The sequence below is a fragment of the Ailuropoda melanoleuca genome, chromosome 7 (assembly GCF_002007445.2).
Source record: "Ailuropoda melanoleuca isolate Jingjing chromosome 7, ASM200744v2, whole genome shotgun sequence".
NCBI lineage: Eukaryota > Metazoa > Chordata > Mammalia > Carnivora > Ursidae > Ailuropoda > Ailuropoda melanoleuca.
The window spans coordinates 121,598,739-121,617,648 of record NC_048224.1 but is presented as its reverse complement, the minus strand read 5'-3'; positions in this window follow the sequence as shown (position 1 = coordinate 121,617,648).

Sequence of the window (18,910 nt, the reverse complement as noted above, 5' to 3'; positions counted from 1 at the left end):
TCTTTGATTGCTCTTGAAATTTTGCCCTTGAGTTTGGTAGTGTGATTACGGTATGCACAGTTTAGATTTTCTTTGTATTTATCCTGCTGGGGGTATCCTTAGGCTCTTGGATATGTAGATCAAAGTTTTATAGAAAGTTTTCTAGGTCATTTATCCTGTAAAACTACTCATAATCTAGTATTTCTGATAGCATCTATGTGGTGGCATAAATTATTTCCTCTGTTCCTTATATGCTCTGTATATAAATACAGAGTTTTGATGAAACTAAGATATGATTTTTCTGGGGGGAGTGAGAGTCAAGAATACTTTATAGGTGATATCATATGTTTTAAAAAGCAAATAATGTTATTTTTCTTTTGCAATGCTTTAAAATAGTAATTATTGTATAGATTCATTTCTTCATTGTGGTTGCAAAATGGTAACGGTGTAATTCTGTCATGGTTTGTTCTTTTGTTAGCTGGATGACTTTTAAGAATTGAAATAGCTCACATCATCTGGTTCCATGAAGAGAAGACAATAATATGATAGATTTTTTTGACACTTACTTATTACTATTCAAAATAACAAGGTGGTTCCCTAGCAATCTCCAAAGTTGAACATTTTAAAGTATACTTAAGAACTCTTGGATCTAGACATATTTTAAGTGTTTTAATGTGTGGAAACTAAAATCCTGTTTTCAAGTCAACAGAAGCCCAGTTGCCTTACCATTGTTTCCTCCTACACAGATACCATTGCCATAGGGGTATTATAACTGCCAGTGGGTTTTCATCATTTGCTCATGCTTTAGAGTTCAGGGAAATACCTTGTTCTCTAGTTTAGTTGTAGATTTTACCTGTAGGTTTTGGTTGTACTATACTTTTTGAAGGGATATGGGGAATGCAGTAACTACCCTACTGTTGTTGCTCTTAAAAAAAAATCTTCATTTGAACATTTTTTCATGTGTCTGTTAGCCATTTGTATGTCTTCATTGGAAAAGTGTCTGTTCATATCTTCTGCCCATTTTTTGATTTGATTATTTGTTTCACATGTATTGAGTTTGAGAAGTTCTTTGTAGATCTTGGATACTAGTCTTTTATCTGTAGTGTCATTTGCAAATATCTTCTCCCATTCCGTGGGCTGCCTCTTAGTTTTTTTGACCATTTCCTTGGCTGTGCAGAAGCTTTTGATCTTGATGAAGTCCCACAAGTTCATTTTTCCTTTTGTTTCTCTTGCCTTTGGAGACGTGTCATGAAAAAAGTTGCTGTGGCCCATGTCAAAGAGGTTGCAGCCTATGTTCTCCTCTAGGATTTTGATGGATTCCTGTCTCACATCGAGAGGTCTTTCAACCATATACAATGGAATATTACTTAGCCATCAGAAAGAATGATTACACAACATTTGCAGCAACATGGATGGGACTGGAAGAGATTATGCTAAGTGAAATAAGTCAAGCAGAGAAAGACAATTATCATATGATTTCTCTCATCTATGGAACATAAGAANCTCCTCTAGGATTTTGATGGATTCCTGTCTCACATCGAGAGGTCTTTCAACCATATACAATGGAATATTACTTAGCCATCAGAAAGAATGATTACACAACATTTGCAGCAACATGGATGGGACTGGAAGAGATTATGCTAAGTGAAATAAGTCAAGCAGAGAAAGACAATTATCATATGGTTTCACTCATTTATGGAACATAAGAAATAGGAAGATCGGTAGGAGAAGGAAGGGAAGAAAGAAGGGGGGGTAAACAGAAGGGGGAATGAACCATGAGAAACTGTAGACTCTGGGAAACAAACTGAGGGCTTCAGAGGGGAGAAGGGTGGGGAATTGGGATAGGCCGGTGATGGGTAGTAAGGAGGGCACATATTGCATGGTGCACTGGGTGTTATATGCAACTAATGAATCATCGAACTTTACATCGGAAACCGGGGATGTACTGTATGGTGACTAACATAATATAATAAAAAANAAAATAAAAAAAAAATCTTCATTTGAGCTTTTTGAATAAATAAATGTTGATGGTACTATAATTGTTCCAATTGCTGCATATCTTTGAAATTATTTGCTATGTGAGCTAATGCGAAAAATCAGGCAGTATGATAGTGACTTACAGGGAAGTACTGTGCCATAACTCCCATCGTGGTAGTTTGTACCAAAATATGCTCTGCTGGAAATAATGACCTGCCCATGGTGTCCAAGCCTCTTTTGAGATAAAGGAGGTTGTATTTGAAAGAGATTGTGTTAAATGGCCTTTAGGGACTCTTTGGCTATTGTGTACACTTTCAGTCATACCTAATAGGAAGCCATTTTTATGAGAAATCTGATATTTATTACTTTCAAATGCAAAACAGAAGTTTTCTTTCTACTGTGAAATATTCTTGGGTATTTTCCAGTTATAACTTGGGATAATTAATTTGATTTGATAATTTTGTTGCCTTTTCTAGCCTCTGTTAGTATTAAATAAAGAAGCACATGAAACAAAATACTAAATTACAAGAACCCTCTTAAGTAAACTTAAAGCCTTTATGGCATTGTGATTAACATATAATCTCCCATTAGTAGTTTTCTTTGGAAAAACTGTACTTGTTGAAAGATGAATTTGCTTCAGAGATCAGTCTGGTCATTTTATTTTAAAAAGATACTGACAATAACCAAGACACATTGTTCTAAAGAAGAAAGAAGCTAAACCATCCTCTTACCAAGGCCAGCTATTGACTGCTCTGATCTCTTTCCACTCTTTAACCACTTAAGGCAATTCACTTTCATTTCTCACAGGAGGATATTTGGGAGTGCATCAAAGACAAACTTGAAATTGGGTTAACCCGTTCGTTCTCAGTTTCTGCCAAATGGCATCAACTGACACTAAAAAGGAAGGATAAGCATGGAGTACCCCTGAAGACCTGATTGCAAAGAATGTAACTGAGACTCCTGGGGAAATGTGTGGTCATTTTTGTTCAGCTGTTTCACGCAATTTCTTTTATTTTTTTAAATTAATTAATGGAAACTATATTTTGCCTCTATGCACTAGTTAAGTTCTTGTTACACCAATTCATTGGAAACATAATTTATATATTTTTTCACTTCAAAAGGAGCACTCATTTTAGTTCTGTATCAATTGCTTTGCCATCCACTTCTCCAATTTAATTTCAGATTCATTTAAATTATGTGAACATGACCTGTTCAAATAAGAAAATTGATTTATGAAGCACACTTTTTTCTTAGTTAAAAATGGAATATTTCTGTATACAAACTTAAATATACAATAAATTTGTCTTAACTAGGTCACAACGTCAATGGTAGTAACATAGATTGGATCACTTAACCTGTTCTTGACATCCGTTTTGTTTTAAATAGGATCTATTTTCACTAATTAGATGGCTTTCCACAGAAGTTGGTGTTACCCACCCTGGGATTTTTGTGTTTGTTGGAGCTTGAAAAAACATCTGAGAATTTTCTGTGCTTCTTAGGTGTGCAAAAATGATAGCAGCAATGGCAGAAGTAGTTACAGTGGCAAATTCTTTATCCTTGCATTGGAATTATAGTGTCTATTCTTCAGATTCCTAGATGTCAAGCAGTAGTTGCTTTGACAGCATTGGGGATAGTGGTGGTTTCTTGCTTCCAGTATATCACCAGCAGTTGACTAGAGCTGAGCTAGTTCTTTGTATTTTGAGAAATATCTTTGAGACTCAGCCAAGAATTTGGTCCTTCAAATATTTTATAATGTATACGAGCACCAAACTCCTTCTAATAAATCTCTTACTGTTTGAAGTAATTAGAATCTTGTTTTGTGAACTGTTTGTGATCAATCTGTTGATTGATCCGGGTACTGAAAAAGAACTAGGATACACATACTTACGTTCACATATTTTTTAATACCCACTTGCAATTTCTTTTTGCCTTCAAATATCTATTTGGAGATTTTAATTTCTGATAGAGGGTTTTATCAAGATAAAGTTCAGTTTACAACCAGCTCCTATTGCTTTAGAAATGGTGCTGTGCTCTTTCTGTATTCTTCCCTGCTTAGAAGTATTTATAGTAATTAAACAGGAGAGCTAATATCAAAAATACAAAAATACAAAAAAATATGCCAGAATAAGATTGTCAATCATCTATCTTTGTTTTAGTAGATTGGAAATGGCATTTCCATTAAGTGTGTAATAATTTTGTACTATTTTGTGACCTAAAGCAAAGGATTTATCTCCACTTGTCAAAATGCCCTACAATAAAGCCCCCTCAGAGTAGAACCACAAAGAGAGTCTTTAGTTAATAGGAGGGTCATTATGAAAGCAAGACTCCCTTGCCTTCTGGCCATAAGCAAAGGTTTTATATGACTCAGGAAAGCAGGTTGATCGTGAGTAAAAGGTACAAGGAAACAAGAGTATTGTGCCAGGCAAGGCAGTTCTCAAAAGTAAATGGCCTAAAGGCAAGCAAGACTGGGGAAGCATATTCTACAGGCTAGATGGTTTAACAAGGAAAACTGACACTTTAAACTAGTTTTTGATTTTAACAAAAACTTTAGGTTAGTGGCATATTGATGTAGGGGTTACACAAAAGATCCTAATCATTACATAAACCTGCAACAAGTTGCCAGTGTGTTCTCCATGTCTTAAACAGGTGTATGTTTTTGTCAAAACTGAGGCACTGTATACTTAAGATCTGTGCATTCAATTGTATGTAAAGCTTACGTCAAAAAAATATTTTAAATGAACTCTGAAGATAAGTATGCTGTTTTTGGAAAACTATAGTGATATCTGACATTTAATTTGTAATAGATCAGAAATAATTTGGAACAATGGGTGGATGGATAGAAGGATGGGTATGTAATAAATGAAGTATAGTGAAATGTTAATGGTGGAATCTTGGTGGATATGTGGATGGACATGGTAAAATTCTTCCAACTCAGTTATACGTTTGAAAATATCTGTAAAGTATTTGGGAAAAGAACAGACTTTTTTTTTAAGACAAAAGCTGAATAAGACTTTTGTAAATAATATGAAGTTTATAAATTATAAATCAGTGTTTATGTTTCCTTATATGACAGAGTAGACAGATGACCAGCATTCGTTAAGTATGGTATATAAAAAGACTCCATGGTCAGCTTTACCGTTACCCTTTAAATAACCTTGGTGAAATCAAATAAATGATAAAATGAAGATAATAATATGTCCCATGATTCTCACAATTGTATTGTGAAGATTAATGTTCAAATTACTATGAAAATATAAATTTATATTATTCAAATTAAGGACTCCATTTAATAATGCTCCAAGAATACACAAATCCAAAGCTTGCCTTTTACACACAGATTGGAAGGTCAGAAAGTGAAGCTTTCTTCTCTAATCCTCAGAGGTTTCTTTCTCTTCTATTTTAGGCTGCCGTTAATTGCTGATAAGTGGTGGCAATTTGTTAGAATCAGACAGTATTGTATGTAGTCAGTGGAGCAGAGGAAAGCATTGTGAAGCAAAAATTCTAAGATCTGATGGAGGCCAGTTTAAAAAAAAACAGTTTTGAGGTTTAGTATCCATTAGAAAAGGGAAGAAATGATATGATATCTCTAAAATATGCTCCAATTTTAATCAATAAATATGGAAAGGAGGTACTATACCAGCAGTTTCCATAGAGTTACTGGCAGGATTGAGGACCAGTGCATTCATTTCCTATTGCGGCATAACAGATTAATCACCACAAACAGCAGCTTAGAACACACATTTAGTATATGACAGTTTCATGGGTTAGAAGTCCAGATACAGGTTACCTGGGACTTTTGTTCAGGGCCTTACCATTAAATTCAGAGTTTTGGCAGAGACTACCACCTCATATCAAGTTCAGGGTCCACATCTAAGTTCATGTAGTTTTTGACAGAATTTAGTTCCTTTTGGTTGTATAACTGAGCTCCCTGTTTTCTTGATAGTTGTCAGTCAGGGTTGTTCTCAGCTCCTAGAGGTTTTCCCTTGGGTCCTAACCATGTACCTTTCTTGCAACATAGAAACTTGCTTCTCCAAACCAAGCAGAAGAATCTCTAGTCTTTATGATGGGTGGGGTCTATATAATGTAAGATAATCACAGGGGTTATTATCTCCTTATATTTAGAGGTTCTGCCCATACACAAGCACAGGGGATTGTACAGAATGTGTACACCAGGTGACAGGAATCTTAAGGGCCATTTTAGAATTCTCCTGACCACAGGGAGCTATGTTGTCAACAGAATTAATATTGCCTTGAGTGAGAAAACTTAGAAAATATCACATTCATCTAGCATATCAAAGAAGATGAATAATTCATGAATAGAAAGAATATTGTAATACTAAAATTTTAGCACATTAATAATTCTTATAAAATAGGCAGAGTTTAAAGTGTGATATGGGTAGTGGAGATTTGAGACTCCAGATAGAAAAATACATAAACAAATTGTAGTTTTGCAGTTGTCCAAACTATACAGAATCCTTAACATTAAGTGTAAACACTTAAATCAGAAGTAGTGGGGCCTTTAGGAAAAAAAAAAGCCTCATGATCCAAACACATATCACTGGAACATGATGGATGTCCTCACTAATTCACCTGGCAAATCAGGAATAAGAGCTAACTGTGGCCTGAACAACTTTAAAATAAATTTATTCATTCATTTACTCATTCACTTAGTAAATGCATCTTTATTTGGGTCCAGATGCCTAAACCATTTGTCATCCTTCTGTGCTGTATAAATATGAAAGAAACAGTTCTCATTCTCAGGGTGCTCCCTTTCTACTACAGAGAATATTTAAGAAGAAAATGACAAACATGTGGGGGTATAAATTTTATGGCAATGATATGCATAGGATTCTTCAGGTGCATAAAAGAGAGGCACTTGACACACACACTGACTCTTATTGATGGTTTAATATGTGATAGTATTGATAGTGATACTTTTGCTGCCGTAAGTATAAGTTGAATTGGGCCAAGAAAAAAAATCAATTGTTGCAAGTAGCGTGAAGTATATATTCAAAGGAATGAAGTCATGGCAGACTTGGGGGAAGGGAAACCTAGATACTTTAACTAGAATACAGGTGGTATAGTACACATTTGCAAGGTTATGAAGAAATAGGGAAAACCCATATATGAATGATAAATGACTAAGAGAGACCTGGGTAAAAGTCTTCACTCCATCAGTAACAAAGAAGGTGACTTCCACCAATTAGTCAAGTTCAGGTTTCTCGTCTTAGAATAATGTATGTCATAGGATATTGTAGACCAGAAGAGATAAGGGATATAAAGCCTGTACATAGCAGCTATCATTAGCTAGGTTATTACTTAAATGCCAGGCAAAGAACACATTGAAAACAAAAAACCAAACTTTTCTTACAAGATCTAATAAGGGGTCTAAATACATGAGATTAGAGTGGGTAATAGCAGGATGAGATTTGCTTCAAGAAATAATGCCCTGTCAAGAGATTAGACTATTGTTTGAAGGGGGTTGACACTGGAAGTAGGGAGACGGGTAAGGGAAAAAAATAGGGTTTTATGCTAAGGTAATGGCAGTAAAGACAGCAGGGGATGGGTTTGAGAGATCTACAGATAAAATCACTAAGAATATATGGTAAACTGAGAGGGAAGAAACTTGAATGATTCTTATGTCTCACAGTCAGTTGATTGAATTAATAGCGGTATCATACTGGAAATAAGGTGAGTTATAAAGAAAACAAAACAAAACAAAAGATGACATATCACTTATGATTATTCTGCTTTCACTCCAAAAGGTTGTGGCGGGGAGAATATGCAGAATTTCACAGAGTTGTATGTTGTTAAAGGAAATGATTGGCAGAACAAAGTAGAAACTGCGGACAAGTTAGAGGGAGAGTCCTCAACAGTCAAAATGGGAAGGAGACTATGATTTTGAATTTTATAGATTTAGGGTCTTTAAGCATGTTCCTTTGCAAAGATTACATGAGATAGCCAGGATCTTGGAGAGGAATGGAGGCAGAATGTGCCCCAGGAAGGCTGGATAGACTGTATACTGCTTAATTTTTCAAAGCTCCTTGTATCCAGTTATGGCCCACTTGTGCCAATGCAACCACCTGCATAGAAACCTGAGGCCTGAAACAATAAATATGTCTGCAGGGCACAGTGTGGCTTGGAGGCTATAGGACTGAGCAAGAGTATTCTGAAAAATTCATTTCCTCCAAACTTTCTCAGGGCCCTAGAGAGTCCTCAGAAGGACGGAGATGTAATTGTTACACCATAGATAATAGATGTTATTTGATTTAGAAAAAATAGTACATATTTTCTTATAATCATATACAGGGAAAAAGTAGTATAAATGATTAAGTTTGGTAATAGTGGGTTGTGAAAGGTATATGAGAGGAAGATGTAAGATTTTGAACCACATATGTGAGTGTTTGTGGGAAGAGACATTTGAACAGAGGTATGAATTTGGCAGTCATCAACATACAGGTGAGAAGTAAAACATTAGGCATAAGTTAGATCATCCAGGGTGAGAGAGTGTAGATGATACTTGAGAACAGCCACAGGCAGAACCCTCAGAAATATCTTCTTTTTGTAAATGTGAGAAAGAAGAGCTACCAAAAATCTTATGAACTAAAAACTAAGGCCTTTCCATTACACTATAAATCACCTTGGTGAGAAAAAGAAAAACCAGAAAACAAACTTGCCTTAGGTCACGTAAGAGGAAAGAGCCTTAAAAATGAAGTAAGGGCAATATTAAGAAAAAGTAAGAATTAATTGAGAGGTCAACTAAAACAAATACATGCTGGAAAATATTTTTTTTTAAGATTTTATTTATTTATTTGACAGAGATAGAGACAGCCAGAGAGAGAGGGAACACAAGCAGGGGGAGTGGGAGAGGAAGAAGCAGGCTCATAGCGGAAGAGCCTGATGTGGGGCTCGATCCCACAACGCCGGGATCACGCCCTGAGCCGAAGGCAGATGCTCAACCGCTGTGCCACCCAGGTGCCCCCATGCTGGAAAATATTGATTGGATTTAGTAATTAGACACCAATTAGGTCTAATTTTTTTTAACATTTACATTGTTGTTTAGATCATGTTAGTAGTAAAACATCACTTAAGATAACTACTCACAGAAATTTCTTCCCAATAACTTTAGAAAGTGGGATATGCTTCTTTAAAATATTTATATTTCAGGAAACAAAGCCTTGATGGAACACAATTTTCCAAGTATCTCATGATTAATAAGAAGCAGAGCTTGAATTTGGACCTATTTTTAAGTAGGGCTCAATTGATGAAAGGCTACTGGAGGAGTTCAGGCTGCTCTGAAATGCGCTGTGCTACTTGGGCCTTTTATGCAAGACGTATCCAAGGACGATGGGGATGCTAAGTAGAGTCTCTTCCAGGCCTGTAAATAAGTGGCAGGAAGACCCTGTGTTGGCTTTTTTATGTGTTAGTCTCTCATAGTAAATCTCTTTCTAAATATCTATGTATCTATACCGATATCTGTATCTATTCTATTGCTTCCTTTACTCTGGAGAACTCTAATACAGACTCCTAGAGTTCTGTAGCAAAACCATGTTTTCCATGGTAGAGAACCAACCACTCTTAAAAACAGCTACTACTGTCTAGGAGAGTCTATGAATCAAGTGATGATTGGAGTTGTACACAACGAGCTGGGTTTCCACAGATCCACTGAATTATTTATTTTAATGGTGTCTTTGTTAGTTCAGGCTGCTATAACAAATTACCATGGACTGGATGGATAAACAACAAACATTTATTTCTCACAGAGTTGGAGGCTGGAAGTCCAAGATCAGGGTGCCAGCATGCTTAGGTTCTGGTGAGAGCTCTCTTCCTGGTATACATATGGTCATCTTATTATTGTATTCTCACAGAGAGAAAAGACTAGCTTTCTTTCTTGTCTTATAAAGTAACTAATCTCATCATGAGGGCTCTAGTTTCATGCTTAATCACTTCCCAATAGTTCCAACTTCATTTACTATCCTATTGGAGTTAGGCTACCAACCAACATATGAATTTTGGGGGGGCACAAATATGTGGTCCATAATGAGTGGGAACAGCAATAACCTATTGTATAATGGAAAGATACATCCAGATTAAGGCCCCCCCAAAATCTGGAAGTCAAAAAACAAATCAGTGGTTCAGGTTCTTGTAGCATCTATTTGTTGAATTGATGCTTCTTTCTCATCTCACTTATGGACACATGATGGCTTTCCTATCACCAATCATCAGAAGAGGAAAAATTAGAGCCTGATTCATTCACCAATAGATTAGTATGATATGTTGATTCTAGGGGGATTTCTATTCAAGCACTATGCCTAAAATGTGCCTGCAAAGCGTATAGGCAGAGCTGGAGAGTGGTAACAGCAGATGTTTATTTTGATTCATGGAGAAGTGTCTCAAGATGTAGGAAAAGATAGTTAGTAGTAAGTATGTTGTCTGGTTCATTAAGGGCTTGGAAGGTGAACAGAAAGAGAAAGAAGAGAAAGAGACAAGAAAATTTTGGGAAGAATAACGTATGTAGCCCTGAGTTTCTAAACCCTAAGTATACAGAGTTTTTCATTCCAGGAAGTATTTACTAAGAAGGAGGCATATAACAGCCGAGAGAATAGGAGGACTGGCTCTGCTGAATGTTAGCTAGACTTCCCCTGTGGTCGGTCTAGTGCTGACACAAAAGGCTCATGAATGAGCTAGCCATGGCAGCTAGTTTGGAGAAGAACCTAGGCTAAGTCAAATAGCCTTTTAAATGTCAGTGTCCTCTGCAGAGGCACTACCAAGAAATATAGTCAGATGGTGGCTTCTCTGGTCTCTTATCAAAATTGGTTAATATCTCTACTTCCTTACTTTCTCAAACCCTTATTAAGGCCTTACTCTAGGTCAAGAGTAAATGCAAGAATTTTGGATTTTTTTAAAGCTTCTAAGAACTCTTCCAATTTTTAGAGTGAGCTATGACTTGACAGTTGATGGACCTCAACCTGTTATTTCTTTCTCTCTTTCTTCTTCTTTTCTTTTCCTTTTCCCCCCTCTTTTTCTCTTTTACTCTTCTCTTCTCTCTTCTCTTCTCTTCTCTTCTCTTCTCTTCTCTTCTCTTCTCTTCTCTTCTCTTCTCTTCTTTTTCCCCTTCCCCTTCATTCCTCCCTCCCTCCTTCCTTCCCTCCCTCCCTCCCTCCGTCCCTACTTCCCTCCTTCCAAAGCAGGTAAACAAAGCCAGGCAACTTCACAGTTCTTATACTTGTCATAGCCCTCATGATATTCAAATGTCATAGATGTTACATAATTCAAATTGATTTAAGAAAGAGACAGGAGTCATACATTATTGATAAAAGGAATAAAAATGGAACTATTACAGATACTATAGTTGATAAGATTTTAAGAATAATTTCAAAGCAACAGTTTTTCTTCTTTAGATTTTTAAAAAATATTAAGATATGCAGCAAAATACACACTTTTATAGGGTATAATTCTGTAACAACTGTATACAATCATGTCATCATGAATTGTATACAAAATAGAAAAATTTCATCAATCTCTGAAATTGTGTATGTGCCCTCTCCTCAATCCCAGCCCCTCACAAACATTGTCCCTATAGTTTTGTCTTTTCCAGAATGCCATAAATGCATTCATGCAGGATATAGTCTTTGAGTGTGGGTTCTTTGACTTAGCATAATTGTTGAGATTCATGTTACTGCTAATATGTTTTGTTCTTTTTTATTTGAATAAAATTCCATTGCATGAATATACCTGTTTGTCAGTTTACCAGTTGAGAAACATTTGGGTTGTTGTCACTTGTATGACAATAAGTTTTCCTATTTACATGAAGTGGACATATTTTTTGAAAAATTCACTTAGGTTAAAGTAAAAGTTAAAATAGGAACATTTCTGTATCATTTAAAAAAAAATTACAAAAAAACTCCAGGCCCAAATATGTTCATTAGCACTTAATCTAAATAGTTAAAAATATATATATACCAATCTTATGGAGTTTTTCCAGGGAATAGAAAAGAGAGAATTTTTCCAATTTATTTTATGAGACAGAAAAAAAAAGCACAATAAAACAAGGACACTAAATACAGGAAAATTAGAAAAATTAAAGTCTAATATTGTTCATGAACATAGATGTAAAGAATCTTTTAAAATACTGAAACACAGGATATTAGCAAAATAAATCCATCAGTATGTAAAAGAAATAAGTGAAGTTTATTTAGGATTGTGAGGTTGTTTGAACATTTGAAATTCAGTCAGTATGATTTACCTCAATACATATTAATATGTTAATACCAAATGCACTAATGTGTTTTAATGAAATATCAAATGTGTTAATGTGTTTTAAATGTATTAATGTGTTAAAACCAAAGGAAGATCCTTGGTTCATCTCAGTAGATACAGAGAACATCGCTTGACGAAATTCAACACCTGTTTATGATTTTTTTTAACTCAACAAAATTAAAAGAAAGGCTGTTTCTGTGCCCTTATTAGTTCAAAAACAAGGCACATATTACCACTTTTAATTAACATTATGTTGGCGTTCCTGCCTGGTGCAATAAAGCAATAAAATAAAATGTGTAAATATTAGAAAGGGGAAAAAAACTAATGTTATTTGTAGGGATATGATAATATATCTATAAAATCCAAAAGAGTCTTCATTCGGGGGTACATGGTGGCCCAGGCTGTTAAGTGACCAACTTTTGATTTTGGCTCAGGTCATGATCTCTGTTCCTGAGATCAAGCCCCAGGTCTGGCTCTGCACTCAGTGGGGAGTCTGGTTGAGATTCTTTCCCCATCCTGTCTCCCTGCCCTTCCCCCCACTCATGCGCTCTCCTTTTCTTCTCTCTCTGTTTCTCTCAAATAAATAAATCTAAAAAAAAATAATCTGCATTCAGAATTAATGTTAATTTATCAAGGTTGCTGGATATGAGCTCAGTATTTAAAAATCAATTTCTTAAAAAAGATTTTATTTATTTATTTGAGAGAGTGAGAGAGAGCACAAGCAGTGGGGTGGAGGTGGGGGTAAAGGGAGAAGGAGAAACAAACTCCAGCTGAGCAGGGAGCCCTACGCCTATGCTGGTCTGCTAGTCTGGAGACCCTGAGATCAGGACCTGAGCCCAAAGGCAGACTCTTAACTGACTGAGTCACTCAGGTGCCCCAAAAATCAATTGAATTTCTGTATATGAGCAGAAACAACTGGAAAATTAATGTAAAAATATAATTTTCAGTATCATCAAAAAGCCTTCAAAAACGTATTTTAAATAACAAATAACAATGCATGGGAGTTTTTGTGGCTTCATATAGTTATTAACATTTTATCTTTTTAAAAAATTCCACCATGAGATAGAAGGAAATTCTGCCATTTGCAACAACTTGAATGGACCTTGAGGGCATTATGCTAAGTGAGTTAAGTCAGAGAAAGGTAAATACCATATGATATCACTCATATGTGGAATCTAAAAAAAAAAAAAAAAAAAAAAAAAACCAAAATTTGGAAAANATACAGAGTAGGTGGATGGTTACCAGTACCAGGGGCTGGGGGATAGGGGAAATGGGAAGATGTTGGTCAAAGAGTACATACTTCCAGTTAGAAGATAAATGCTGGGGTTCTCATTTACAGCATTGTGATTATAGTTAACAATGCTGTATTGTATACTTGAAATTTGCTAAGAGAGTGGATCTTATATGTTCTCAACCAGAAAAAGAAATGGTAATTATGTGACCTAATGGAGGTGTTACTAACTCTATGCTGGTAATCATATTGCAAAGTAAGTGTATCAAATCAACATGTACATCTTAAATTTAGACAATGCTGTATATTAATTATACTCAATAAAACTAGAAACAAATGATTTGTCTTAATTCTAATAGTATTCCATTGAACAAAATCAATACTCTCTGAATAAAAGTAGCATGTATTAGAACTTTAAGTATTTATTTTCATAATGTCTGTTACTAAATGAAAAGTACCAGATATGCATGGTTCAGATGTCCAAAAACTTAGATAAAAGCAGCAAAGGGAAAAACAATTATAGGTAATTTGGGTAATAAAGTTATCATACATGATATTTAAATAACTACAATTTTTTAAGAAAGATGGAAAAGGTGGAATATTTCACCAGAAATTGGAATCAGTTAAGCTATAAATTTAAACTCAAATGTTGCAAAATACAATAACCCAATTAAAAACTCCATAGATGGGTTTAACAGAAGATTAGTCACTGCAAAAGTTTTGTGAGCTGGAAATAATATAAATGGAAAATGTCCAAATAGAGAGCAAAATAGCAGGAATATATGAGACATATGGGAAACAGTGAAAAGATCTGACATATGTATAATTGCAATTCTAGAAGAAAATGAGACAATTGGGAAAACATAATATTCGGAGAAATAAAGCGTGAGAATTTTCCAAAATTAATGAAAGAGATCAACCAAGAGATTCAACATTCCTTACAAATTTTAGAGAAAACACATCTAGGCATATCATACCAAATTAATTAAAATTTAAAAATAATGACATAGAGTAAGTCTTAAATATAGTGTTAGTAATATTACCTCAAAGGATCAACAGTAAAATTAAGAGACAATTTTTCAAATGAAACCATGGAATCCAGGAGACACTGGAATCGCTATTTCATAGAAGTTTAAATTTAATGGAACCATCCCTCAAAAGTGAAAGTTAACTTTTTGAAAGTGTAAGTTGAAGACATTTTCAAGACAAAAACAAATTTGATACCTGTAGAATTGCAGTAAAAGTCATACCAAAATAATTCCTTCAGGCATAAAGAGAATCATTCCAAATAGAAATATGGAAATGTTGGCAAGATTTATGAGCAAGAAAGGAACACATATATGCATAACTCTAAATAAATGTTGACTGAAAACAAAAACCAAAAAAATCTAAATAATAGTAATGGCTTGTAGGATTCACAATAAGGTTTTGGGTTTCTGTAGCATAATGGTTGTTGCCAGATTCCTAATCTTTCAACATTTCCTCAAAAATACCATGCAAATTAAATAATAAAAGCAAAAATACTACACCTAGAGATAATAATCTTAGAATTGAATTATTACTGAAGTGCAGATTGAAGTGAAACAATTTGGAAGATGTCCTTTGAACTAGGAAAGAAAGGGAAAATAAAAGCAGCTAGTCAAAATTAAGGATCCTACAGGAACAAAATGAATTTTAAAATTAAAAACATATCCTATCTTACCTGTTCTAAAAGACATCATCATTTAAAGACATTGTACCTCACTTTATTAAAAGAAAAAGCACCAATGAACCAAAAACCATAGGATGCTGTTTAAAACCTTCAGCTTCCACCTAGACACATCAGTTATTTCTGATCCAGGAAAAGATAAAAGATTTTTAAATGAATCGAAAACATAGTCAAGGTACTAACCAAATTACTATAATACTGAAACAATGTAAGAATTAGAAAAATTTAGCTGGTAAAAATTCTACCTAAAAAACTGACATAAAGGAGAAAAAAAAATAGTGTAATACTCCAACTTGAATTAAATATTCTTTAAAAAGAAAAAAAAATTAATCAATGGGCTTGAATCCACAACATTCAAATTGTTTGCTATATATCTACACCCAGTGGAATAGGCTATTGAAGACTAATTACCACACCAATTGTGATGTGTCCTAAAAGCGGCAGTATATGATTTGAATCAGTGACTGATATATGCTTTTTATTCTCCCACTGTTTTGCTGTGGAAAGTATGGAAAACAAGACATGGAAGTATTGATTTCTATTCCTAAATTTTTAAACTCTGTACATTTGGAGACTGGGCAGGGATCATGGAGCAATAGGATCAGGAAATAGGCAGGTGAGAACAAGACCTAGGAAACCAGAGAGTCAGTGGGGAACAGATTTACGTATGAGCTAAGGATCCAAACTCCAGGGATATTCATCATTGTCCCATCCAGTGTCACATGCAGAGTTCAAATTTAAAGATAAAATGATTAAGAATTTCAAGATGGTAATCACAGAGCATTAAACTCCTAAACTCCATACTGCAATGGTGACATACCCATGATTTGGGCTCTGTATAGTGACAAAATAAATGGAAACCCTTTATTGTTATTATTATTATTTTTTAAAGATTTATTGATTTATTTGAGAGAGAGCAGAGGGAGGAGCAGAGGGAGAGGGAAAGAATCCTCAACCAGACTCCCCGCTGCTGAAATCAAGTCTGACACTTAGCAGACTGAGCCACCCAGGCGCCCTATTTATTATTATTTAATAATGAAAGCAAATTGCACACTTTCAAGGTCTGCGTAATAAGGATGAGTGTATGAAGTCTGATAAACTTTTTAATTGTTTCTATAAATTATGTGCCTGTCTTGTACTAGGTAATTTTTTCCCAGAAGAAACAGAATCATTTCCTCAAAATAGCTGGCTCAATGGCAGAATTGTTCTACAAATTGCAGGCTTTTTATTTTCTTAAAATTATAAGGATTTTATAAGTATATCATACTACTTTACATAAGTAAGTTTGCATATATATACTGATAAATTTATTAGATATTTAATGTATTCTGGAATCATTCTATTGAATTTAAATTTAATTAAATTTAGGTATTAAATGCAATTTCATATATTTTCTCTTTTCTTGAATATGGGATCACTTATCCCATGATAGAATGCAACTTTCTGTTTTCCATAATCACAAAATTCTTTAAAAATAGCATTGACTTACTGACAGTTGAAGAAAGATACAATACACATGGTCTCTGATCCTTTTCTCTCTGTCTCTTTTTTGCTCGTGAGACCATTTTAATCTTAAGGTGTTAACATACAGTTTAACATAAACTTCAGGTGTCATGGAAATATGTATTACAAAATTCAGAAATAACTGGTATTAGTGAAACCAAATCAAGTATTTTGGAGACTTCAAAGCAGTAGATGGAATTCTTGAAGAACACTGATTTGTTTCTTTGTCTCTGATTACCCAAAGTGGGGGTGCTACCTGGAAGGGAAGAGGCAGATGACAAGCCTGATTTCTTCACAAATTTGCTGATGATTATCCTCCTGTAAATAGGCAAAGATATTTTTTGAAATGCTTTGAAATATTTTTGAAATGCTTTGAGCAGGATATCCTTGGTTTAGCATTACTTATGTCGAAAAGCCTTGGATCAATGAAATTAAGACATCTGGCTTTCTGTACAATATTACACAAGCTCTACAACATCTGGAATATAAATAGAGCTGTTTCATAACCTATATCCTTCCTGCTGTGAAGTAATAACCCATATACCTTGTTAGGGACCCCACTCATTACACTGGGCCAAAGATCATATGTCTGATTATGAAGGAAGGAAAGTCTCAGGCTTTTCACTGGCTTCACCTGTGCCTCTTCATTGATTAGATCATTAAAACTGTTAATAAATCTTTAAAAAAATTTTTTTTAAATTTAATTAACATATAGTGTATTATTAGTCTCAGAGGTAGAGTTTAGTGATTCATCAGTTGCATATAACACCCAGTGCTCAAAACTATTAATAAATCTCGATAATGGCCAAGTTCTCTGATTTTTTTAGTCTAATTTGACATTCCAATCCTTTGCATTATTACAAAGGTATTTGAGTTTAAACACAAATAGAAAATAGGTATCTTAAGCCCACATATTTTAAGGAACATGCCCAATAAAATTTATGAATTTCAAAACAATGCTGCTCGAGATTAAACCATTTACCTGGAAAAAGAGGGAAAAGAATTCTTGATGCATGCAATTATATGCATTTAAAACATTTTAGAAGCTGTCAACTTCTTGGTCCATCAACCTTAACAGCAACCCATAAAAATGTTCTTGTTTTGTACATCTTTAATTTGGAAAGCAGAGGAGCATGATGTTCTGCAGCTTCCATAGCACCTGTCACTCACATCAGGGACATGTTTGTTTTCCATAGTGCACTTTACCTATATTGCAGTTTTTGTCACAAATCTTGATCTTTAATAAGTAAATTCATGAAGCTTATAATTGGCACAGTACATACAATTGTAACATTGATTTCACTTAATCTTTAACCTGACATATTGCAGGTTTTACAGTAGCAGTGCTCATATTGAGACTCCATCTGTTAATGGCAGGAAACAACATTGCTATCCTCCAGGAAGCTGCCAAAAAGTGTAAATGACTTGATATGCTGCTAACTGTGGAGTTCAAGTATACTCAATGATGCTCTTTTTGTATTTACTATTTACATGGGAATAACCTTTGAACACAGCAACTGATAAGAGTCCCTGTAGATCAGACTTCTTAAGACATGCTAGAAACAATAGTAAATGATATCTTTTACTTTTAATGTGCAAAAATTCCTGTAGCATCTCTCAGAGAAGTACCTCGGCATTCTGACAGAACTATTAAGCCTATTAGTTCATATCAGTGAGTTAAGTTAAGGTGCCAAATGCTTTCTTGATCCCTACCAGAAAATGCATCCTTTAAGTCACACTACCTTAATTATATTAGTTACAGGGCTTCAAATAATCCTTCCAGGCATGCCAAAGTGGAATAATGTGTGCATTCAAAAGTAATTTATTTCTTGGAAAGTCTTCGAGAAAAGCAAAAGACACTTGCTCATAGTAAATAGTGCAGTGTTTCTTGACAAACACAGTCTTTTTCCAGGTTAGATTAATAAATATTCATTTGGCACCTACTGTGTGCCAGGAAATTTGCTGAGCGGTTTGTCTATGGATACTACAAAAGAAAGGTTTCCTGCCCTCAAATAGCACACGGATTAGGTATTGAGAATGAAACATTAGCATGTAACTAAAAAGCATTCCATTAAGCACAGATATGGATGTGGGGGTGGTGAGAAGGAGGGGGAGTGAGAGAGAGAGAGAGAGAGAGGGAGGGAAGGAGGGAAGGAAGGTGACATGGCAGTTTAAGATAATGAAAAGAGCAGAGAATTTTCAGTGAAACTAGTTTAAATAAAAATAGCCTTCTATATATAAATAGTTAAATG